The sequence below is a fragment of the Delphinapterus leucas genome, chromosome 10 (assembly GCF_059928025.1).
Source record: "Delphinapterus leucas isolate spDelLeu-1000000601 "Yukka" chromosome 10, BTC_Dleu_Yukka2, whole genome shotgun sequence".
NCBI lineage: Eukaryota > Metazoa > Chordata > Mammalia > Artiodactyla > Monodontidae > Delphinapterus > Delphinapterus leucas.
The window spans coordinates 63,754,917-63,764,802 of NC_143138.1; positions in this window are offsets into that span (position 1 = coordinate 63,754,917).

Below are 9,886 nucleotides of genomic sequence, written 5' to 3' on the forward strand. Positions count from 1 at the left end.
ACGATTATCGCCTTCACTTTCATTTTAAATTTCCAATATTTTCCCATGCTTGTTCCATATAAGCACTCGAGAAAGGGTTGTTCTTAAGCCTTGAATCTAATAATGTGCCATGAGCAATCCGATTGGCATTAAATATTTTAAAAAACTGTCTCAGATTCCACCTGCACCTCAGCTCTCATCACAGGCACACCTCTGGAGTGGAAGGATAGCAGGATCTTCACAGCAGTATTGGGCCAGAAATACTTGTGCTTTCAAGATGACTTCTTCAGCGGGTTCCAGTAAATCAGTTATTTTTCCACAAGCAACTAATGGTTGTTACCAAGTTTTACTGTGCCAGCACTGTTATTTGTGAAGTGTATTAGTCCACTTTCTTTTGGTCAAGCAGCCTTTCTAACACATCAAGGATGCTATGCCATTTGAGCATTTTGGAGAAATGTGTATCAAAGCAGTTTTACTATCTCGTGTATGTCATATAGTTTACCTTTGGCTAAACACTGAATAATACTAGTGGCCGTCTACCTTTTTGCTTATGACCAGCAATTCTGCTACATTATGTAGTGTCATAGGTACTTTCTGAAAACACAACTGAAAGGTGTGAACAAAACACTACATGCTTCTGATCTCTAAATCACTCATAGTCTCACCATGTGTTTTCCATTATCAATGACAATTACAGAACATTTTGCATTGTTGATTTTCCATTCAATACGTGTTTTTTCTTTCCTTCAGATTCACTAAGTTGTTATCCGTATGAGACTTAGAAATCTCTTGACAAGCAAATAAAGTAGAACATAATAGAATTCCGTCTGATTTCATGGTGCTCTCAAACTTAAAAAAAAAAAGCTATCTGGTTGTCTCTGCATGCCCAAATATCAGGTGCATCGTACACAAAATTTAGGATTGTCAGTAATCCATGTTTTCTAGAAGGATATTTGCATCTAGAATTCACAGCCTGGACATTTCTCAAAATTCTTCAACTTCTGAAAATGGTTGGGAACCTCTAGCAATCTTTTTGACAAGGTTTTTGTTTAAATTTTAGCCTCTGCTTTCAATTGTCTTTTGAAAACAAAGATTGTGCCTTTGTAAAACAATCTTGTGAAGTAGATTGTTTCAAAGTTTGATTAATAAAATAGAATGTTTCCCTTTCCCCTCAACATTTTCTTTTTTAAAAATACCTCACATTCTTTTTTATGTCTGGATCAAAGAAAATTTATCATGGATATTTTCATACATTCTTCCGAAGTTCTTTTAGGAAATTTTTAAGGTGAAAATCTTCACATTTTGCTTTTAATTCATCTTCACAGGATGAGAAGAATTCTCAAATAGAACACCTTATGGAGGGGCTTCCCTGGTGGTGCAGTGGTTGGGAGTCCGCCTGCCGATGCAGGGGACACGGGTTCATGCCCTGGTCCGGGAAGATCCCACATGCCATGGGGAGGCTGGGCCCGTGAGCCATGGCCACTGAGCCTGCGCATCCGGAGCCTGTGCTCCGCGATGGGAGAGGCAACAGCAGTGAGAGGCCCGCGTACTGCAAAAAAAAAAAGAAGAAAAAAAAAAAAACCTTATGGAGGGGCTTCCCCGGTAGCACAGTGGTTAAGAATCCGCCTGCCAAAGCAGGGGACACAGGTTCGACCCCTGGTCCGGGAAGATCCCACATGCCGTGGAGAAACTAAGCCCGTGTGCCACAACTACTGAGCTTGTGCTCTAGAGCCCATGAGCCACAACTACCGAGCCCGCATGCCACAACTACTGAAGCCCACGCGCCTTGATCCCATGCTCCGCAACAAGAGAAGCCACCGCAATGAGAAGCCCGCGCACCACAAGGAAGAGTAGCCCCCGCTCGCCGCAAATAGAAGAAGCCCGCGTGCAGCAATGAAGACCCAATGCAGCCAAAAATAAAATAAACAAAATAAATGAATTAATTAAAAACAAACACACAAAAACCTTATGGAAAGATTCTTGGCTAAAACTGAATTAACTAAACTAAGAATCAATTACAGTTCTTAAAGCTTATTTTGTTTAATTTTATGAATAATTCTAGGAAGTCAACAACTACAAATATCAAAATTATATAACTGACTCTCCATAATCTCTATTCTTTTTTTCTGTTCTACCTTTTAATGTTATTTATATGTTTACAAACATTTCTCAGCCTAAAACTGACACAATGTACTTCCTAGTATCCAAATAAAACAAATTCTCCCTGATTTCTTGTTTTAACTCCAGTCTAATTTTTCTATTCATTTAACTATTTGAAACATCTTAATTTTTGTACATAAAATTGACAGCTTATTACCATCAGTTTTTGAAGCATCTTACTCTTGCAATATTCAATGTACATTTATATTTCAACCAGTTGATAGAATTTCAACATATAAGGCACATAAAGAGATTTTTCACTCTAAGTTACTTCCAAATGCTTATGTATGTTTGGAACTGAATTCAATTATTTATAATAAACTTGTTTTTGTGTTTCATACATTTATATGATGGGGATCTGCACGATCACATGACCATTGATCATGCAAAAGTTCAGAAATCCCAAAACTAACATTGACGCAGGCAAATAGCTTTTTGCCCTTACAATGACTAAGGTCAAAGTTGAAGCCAAGGGGCTTCTCTGGTGGCGCAGTGGTTGAGAATCTGCCTGCCAATGCAGGGGACACGGGTTCGACCACATCTTCCTGGTCTGGGAAGATCCCACATGCCGCGGAGCAACTAGGCCCGTGAGCCACAACTACTGAGCCTGCGCGTCTCGAGCTTGTGCTCCGCAACAAGAGAGGCCACGACAGTGAGAGGCCCACGCACCGCGATGAAGAGTGGTCCCCGCTCGCCACAACTAGAGAAAGCCCATGCACAGAAACGAAGACCCAACACAGCCAAAAATAAATAAATAAAATTTTAAAAAAAAATTGGATAAAAAAAAAGCTGAAGCCAAAATTAGATTCTTTTAACCATATTTTTTACCTGCCTCATATTATCTCAACCACATTTTTGAATGGCATTGAATTCTTACATCTTACATCCATACCGGGTACTGGTCCAAAATCTATGTTTTTTGTCTCTTGTGACTCACAAGAAGTTAAAACAGAAAAAAAGAGAGCAACATCTGTGTGGTTATTTCCAGAACTATAGATATTTCAGGAAGTCTTATAAGAAGCCTAAAGATACACTGGTGTAATGCTTTTCTTTCTCTTACTGTGCCTGAAAAGTCAATAAATGCTTTTTAAATTATGTAAACTTTTAACTAAGTTACCAGCTGAGACAGCATCTTGAAGATTGCGATGATCTAGCCTCTAAACCAGAGGCAGGAACCACAAGGTGAAGATGGGTGGGGAGAGGCAGGAGGCTGTGACACATCTCATGTTTTTACCTAATGACCCACTCACAAATGTTTCCTGTCCTCATACCGTTAAGCTCCACTGATCTCAAGGTTTTAGTGCCCAAGTGACCCAAAAAAGTTCTTAAGGAAACTGAGAATGCCACCTGACCCCACTGTCATTTCCTTACACAATTAGAGAAATGGTGAACAAAAGAAAGAATTTTTTAAAAAATACATACAAATATATATATTCTGGAAGAGTATATATCATATATGAAACGTACGGGAATGTTTTATGCATCACCTTATACTGTTATACCCAAAAGTAGGAATTAACAGAAACTACCCCAGTCCTATACAGACAGATCTGTGGATGTCTCAAGGGACTGAGGAATGACAGATTGGGCCACCTCAAAGGACTGCATCCATGCAGGTGGTGGCCACAGGAAAGGGAACCTGAAATAGTAGTGGAGGACGGGGGTCTTAAAAACCAGCTGCAAAAATACGTATGGTCTCTGCCTGTAGTTCTCGTCCCTTTTTACTTCTCCCAGTATTGTGTATGAGTTACACTGGTTATGGTTAAGTTTAACATTTGGTTCATAGGTTACAGATTATCAGTTGGGCTTAAGCGAAACCCCAATAGAAACTCACATCACTGGGAGAGCACAGGCTTGGATGACAGTGAACTCAAGTACTCTATTTCTAGATGCAGCAGTTGTTGATCACTTTGGGCTCTTCTCCAAAACACACATTAACATACATAATTTTACATTTGTGGGATCATATTATACATGCACATCTGAGGGTATCTTTTTCTTTGTAGTACAGATTTTTGTTTCTCTCCTTTTTTTCCTAAGATGGTCTTTCCATCTCCACTCTTTCCTCTTCTGATATCCCCCAAGTCTCACAAATGACCCATAGTTTCTGTCCTAATGTACCATATCCATACACAGTTGTTTGGGTTTTTCTTTTTTTGCCATTGTTTACAATACACAGTACACTGTTCTTTGCATGTTACTTTTGAATCCCATAATACTTTGTGGAAATTCTTCCTAATCAGCCAGTTTGGCTCTAATTCCTTCTTTTTAATTGCATAATAATATTCTAGGGCATGGATAGGCCATAATTTATTGAACCTTTCTAGTATTCAGAATTAATGGCTTTTCAAAATTTTTCTTTTTTACTTACATATCCTTACATGCCAGTCACTGGTACTTTTATTTCTATGGCATGGGTTCCCAGGCATGGGATTGGTGGGGCACAAGATATGTGTTTTAAATTTGAAAGAACCTGGCAGATTATTTTATAAAACAATAACAGTAATTTACTTTTCCATAGACAGCATATGAAGAAACCTCTCACTCCTCCTTACTCTTCACCAACTCATTATACATTTCCACTCTTCCTAATGTGTTCTGTATGGTGGACATAAAGTGATTTTTCACTTTGAGTGTAATTTCTATGTTTGTGCATATTTGTATATTTTTCAGTCACTTGGATTTGCTCTATGAGCTGCATATTCATTAGATAAGAAAGGAGACACACTCACAAAGACAGGAGGGATGAACAATTATAGATGAATTCTACATACAGCACTATGGCAACTCACTGGAAAACCTTGAAGAAATGGGAGGATGCCTAGAAAATTTTTATGTATCAAAATTCACCCAAAAAGCAGTAGAAAATACAAATGGGCTGATTAACGCAGAAAAATTAGAAAGGTAAATTAATATCTACTTTTTAAAAGATACCAGAACCGGATATATTCATAGCTAAGTTCTACCTAAACTTTAAAGAAGAGATAATTTCTATGATATTTAAATTATTGTACCTCATAGAAAGCTATGGAAAAATTCCCATTTAATTTTGTGAAGTCAGTCTATTTTTAAAGATAGTTAGAGTGCAATTCTCACTTATAAATATATCAATCTCACTTATACATTTGTAAGTAAAAGTCAAAATATTGGGGAATAAAATCTAACAGTACATCAAAAGAATAATAAACTGTGGTCAAGTGATGGTATCTAAACATGAAAAGATGGTCTGAATTAGGAAATCTATTCTCTTAATGCATTAGATTAACAAACGGCAAAAACCAAATGACTGCATTAATAGATACTGAAAAATTATTTGATAAAAGCTCAGCAATTGGACTTCCCTGGTGGTGTAGTGGTTAAGAATCCAACTGCCAATGCCAGGGACACGGGTTCAATCCTTGGTCCAGGAAGATCCCACATGCCACGGAGCAACTAAGCCCATGTGCCACAAGTACTGAGCCTGCGCTCTACAGCCCATAAGCCACAACTACTGAGCCCATGTGCCACAACTACTAAAGCCCACGTGCCTAGGGCCCATGCTCTGCAACAAGAGAAGCCACCGCAATGAGAAGCCTGTGCACCACAACGAAGAGTAGCCCCTGCTCTCTGCAACTAGAGAAAGCCCGCGTGCAGCAGTGAAAACCCAACGCAGCCAAAAATAAATAAATAAATAAATTTTTTAAAAAAGAAAAAAGCTCAGCAATTATCTCCAAAATGGGGGAAATTGTGATGAAATCTGTTACCAGAAATCCTCAAAAAAAAAAAAATCACCCCAAATATTGAAATATTAAAACTAAGCCAAGGGGGCTTCCCTGGTGGTGCAGTGGTTGAGAATCTGCCTGCCAATGCAGGGGACACGGGTTCGAGCCCTGGTCTGGGAAGATCCCACATGCCGCGGAGCAACTGGGCCCGTGAGCCACAGTTACTGAGCCTGCGCATCTGGCGCCTGTGCTCCACAACAAGAGAGGCCGCGATAGTGAGAGGCCTGCGCACCGCGATGAAGAGTGGCCCCCGCTTGCCACAACTAGAGAAAGCCCTCGCACAGAAACGAAGACCAAACACAGCCATAAATAAATTAATTAATAAAAAAATTAAAAAAAAAAAAACTAAGCCAAGGGCTTCCCTGGTGGCGCAGTGGTTGAGAGTCCACCTGCCGATGCAGGGGAAACAGGTTCGTGCCCCGGTCTGGGAGGATCCCACATGCCAGGGAGTGGCTGGGCCCGTGAGCCATGGCCGCTGAGCCTGCACGTCCGGAGCCTGTGCTCCGCAACGGGAGAGGCCACAGCAGTGAGAGGCCCGCATACCGCAAAAAAAAAGAAAAAAAACTAAGCCAAATAAGTCAGGCATCATGTATCAATGCCTGCCACCACCATTATAATTTAATATTTTTTAGAGGGTCTAAAAAAACACGAAGAAAAAAGCTGATAAAACTTTGCACGTTCATATACCTAGAAAATCAAAGAGAAAGAAACTTCTGGAACACACAAAAATCAATAGCTTTTCCTTATATTAGCGATATGGCACAAGAATCCAGAAGCTATAAAAGAACAGGTAAACAGGGCTTCCCTGGTGGCACAGTGGTTCAGAGTCCACCTGCCGATGCAGGGAACACGGGTTCGTGCCCCGGTCCGGGAAGATCCCACATGCCGCGGAGCGGCTGGGCCCGCAAGCCATGGCCGCTGAGCCTGCGCGTCCGGAGCCTGTGCTCCGCAGCGGGAGAGGCCACAATAGTGAGAGGCCCGCGTACCGCAAAAAAAAAAAATTGTTTGGAGAAAATACGTTTGCAACAAAGATGATCAATAAAGTATTGATATCTGTAATACATAGAGTTCTTACACATTTGCAAGAAAAAGACAAACAACCCACTAGAAACAAGTGTTGAAAGTCACACCTTGATGAGATAAGGAACTAGACATTATACCACAGAGAGCAGGTTTCCCCTCAAAACTGTTGCTTCTAGCAAAGCAAAGCGTGCCAGGTTAACAATCAGATTGCAACTCTGCTTTCAGCACACTTTAAAAAATAATAATATAAAGGAGAAAGCATATGTACCACCTTTCAAATCCCCTCGCACCACCACCACCTAAAATCGTATGCCCTCAAAATCTAGTCTTATACTTCCTACCAGGCTGTCTTGGTTGTGAAGGAAATAGAAACACAGGCACCCTTTAAGTCTCTGGAGGTGATTTCTGACTCTGGCTTGACAGTACCCCGTGAATTCCAGTTCACATATGTGGGGACCTGAAATCCTGCTGAGCTGCAGAAGAGGTTCCCCCTGGCCCTGGATGTCCTCAGCACTCTTTATACTCCCGATCTGTAGTGTAGCCCTGAAGGACAGATCACCTGCATTTTGGATGCAGATTTAGGTGGTGTCTGTAGTTTTACCACCAGGCCCCACCCACTAGACTGGGCTGTTTGGATGGAATCAGGACCCTGGGTCAGGACACCCCATTATACCCTGTGTAGAATGCACCACAGGACACTTCTTCAGGTGCAAAACAGCAGCCCAGCCACTCCCCTGTCCAGGCCACTCGCCACTCCCTCCTGTTATGAGTTGATCCACACGTGTTATGACAACTTGGACATTGCCCAGTGACCTGGGCTGAGGTGAACAGCACTGAGTGAAATGTTCAGAGCCCACCAGTTTCTGAGCTGCCTCTTGGTCCCAGCCCATGTATACAGCCTCCATGACCTGTGACTCATACCCTTTCTCCCGGAGGTTGTGTGTGTCTTCTACAGAAAGCACAGCAATCCAAGAGCGACAGTGGAGGGAATGTGTGGAAACAACCAAGAAGGGGTTAATATGGTGTGGATGGCTGAGGCATCAAGAGTCTCTCTGCCCCAGAGAGAAGGTGCATGTGACAAAAGCAAGGTGGGGAGTCTCTCAGGGAAACTGACAAAGCAACTGTGACACATCCCAGGAGTGAGTGGGCTTGGAGGTTAGCAGGGGACAGGGAGATGCAGACTTTCAAAAAGCATGGGGAGAGATGAGCCATGCAGATAATTCAAAACCTGCAAGAAGGAAACTACACTAAACACTTAAAATCAAAGGTTGTTAGTTTCAATCCTTCTATACAAGTTAAGACAAAAAGGCAAAAAAAAAAAAAAAAAAAGGAACAGGTAAGGAGAGGGGATTTCAACACAGGAGTCAAAACTGAGGCAGCCGGGGGCTGAGAGAAGGGCAAAGATGTTTTCTGCTAATGGTGCATGATCCTAGCTCCAATCCATGAAGAATCAGGTGGGTTTTTGCGATTTTCTCATAGCTCTCATGGTGCCCACACCAAACATTTAGGAAGCAGTGCTCATGGATGGAGTGCTGAGCTAAGCATCATGGTAGGTACAGGGGAAATGAAAGACCTACTCTCTGCATGAACTACTGGAAGGCACTAAACAGCAGTGCTGACCGGTTTTATGTAGGACCTTTGCTCTTCAGCATGGTGGTCCAGCAACATCCACATCACCTGGGAGTTTATCAGAAAGGCCCAATCTCAAGTCCCACTCCATTCCTTACTGACTCAGAATTTGCATTTTTAGCAAGATTCCCCAGAGGTCGTGTTTGAGAAACACTGATATAGGCAATGAGGCAGAATGGAGAGACTGCCTGGAGACGGGGTTGCTATCCAAAGCTTCAGGGACAAGTTGGATCTTGGACAAACCTTGAGTATGGATGCCGAGTGGACTGAGAAGTGCTGGGGTGGAAGAACTGAAGGTATCCTCAGGGCCCATTTCAAAGGCTTCACACATATGAACTCAGGAGGATACATCCACCCTGCCTGTCCTCTCCCCAGCAAACTTCCCTGGGATGTTTTAACTCAGGAAATGGCCCTGGTTATCAGGTGTGAACTGACCCAGTCAAAGAAACTGGCCTGGGCTACCAAGGCCATTCTGCCATTCAGCTTTTTGGCTGCACTCCAGAAGTGGGCCTGGGGTTTCTGCAAGGGGCCCCAGAATGACCTCACCACACCAGGCCTTTCTTTCCCTTACTCACGTGACCTTCCTGTTGGGGTAAGTATGTGTTTAGGTACAAGTAACATACTTCCCATTAAAGTGTCTGGGACTGTTACTTTTGCTTTTAGGAAACCCATAAAAGGGAAACTTCAACTCAATCCAAAAGAAAGGAATAGTTCATATGTTAAGAATGGCCCTAATCCATCAGCAAGGGGCTGTTCTCTATGTCCAGAAAGGGGAGATTAATCCACGCACACTTACTGGATGCTTTGTATGAGGCAGATGCAGCCCTCCACACCCCACTCCTCCCACCACCACCCCCGCCCCCAAGAACACCTCTTCCTGAACTTTGCTTCTGCAACTGACCTACATTGAAGAGTGTTTCACTTTAAAATGGCTCTTTGAAGTGCTCTGCTTTATCTACTCCATGGATCTTATTAAAGAAATTGATTACATTGCCCTAGTAGCTGCCATCATGAGCTCCATGATACACGAGTCAACAGCTACAAAAGAAAATTAGGAGCAAGAGGAAGAAGAAGTTGAAGATACTCTTCTGTGCTCCAGAAGCTCTGGAAGCTAGTCTGTCCACTGTGAAATTTACAGGGACTTTAATTCACTGATGTGGGACTCTCCAAGAAGGAGGTCTGATAGATGGGGCTTTCCAAACTTATTTAACCACCTTTTTCAAGATGGTTTTGTGTAAAACATTTTAGTACAGACTTCACCATGTCCATGTCTTCTCAAAGAAGACCTGTGGAAGATACTTCTCTCCTTGAATCCAATACCAAGAATGGCTATG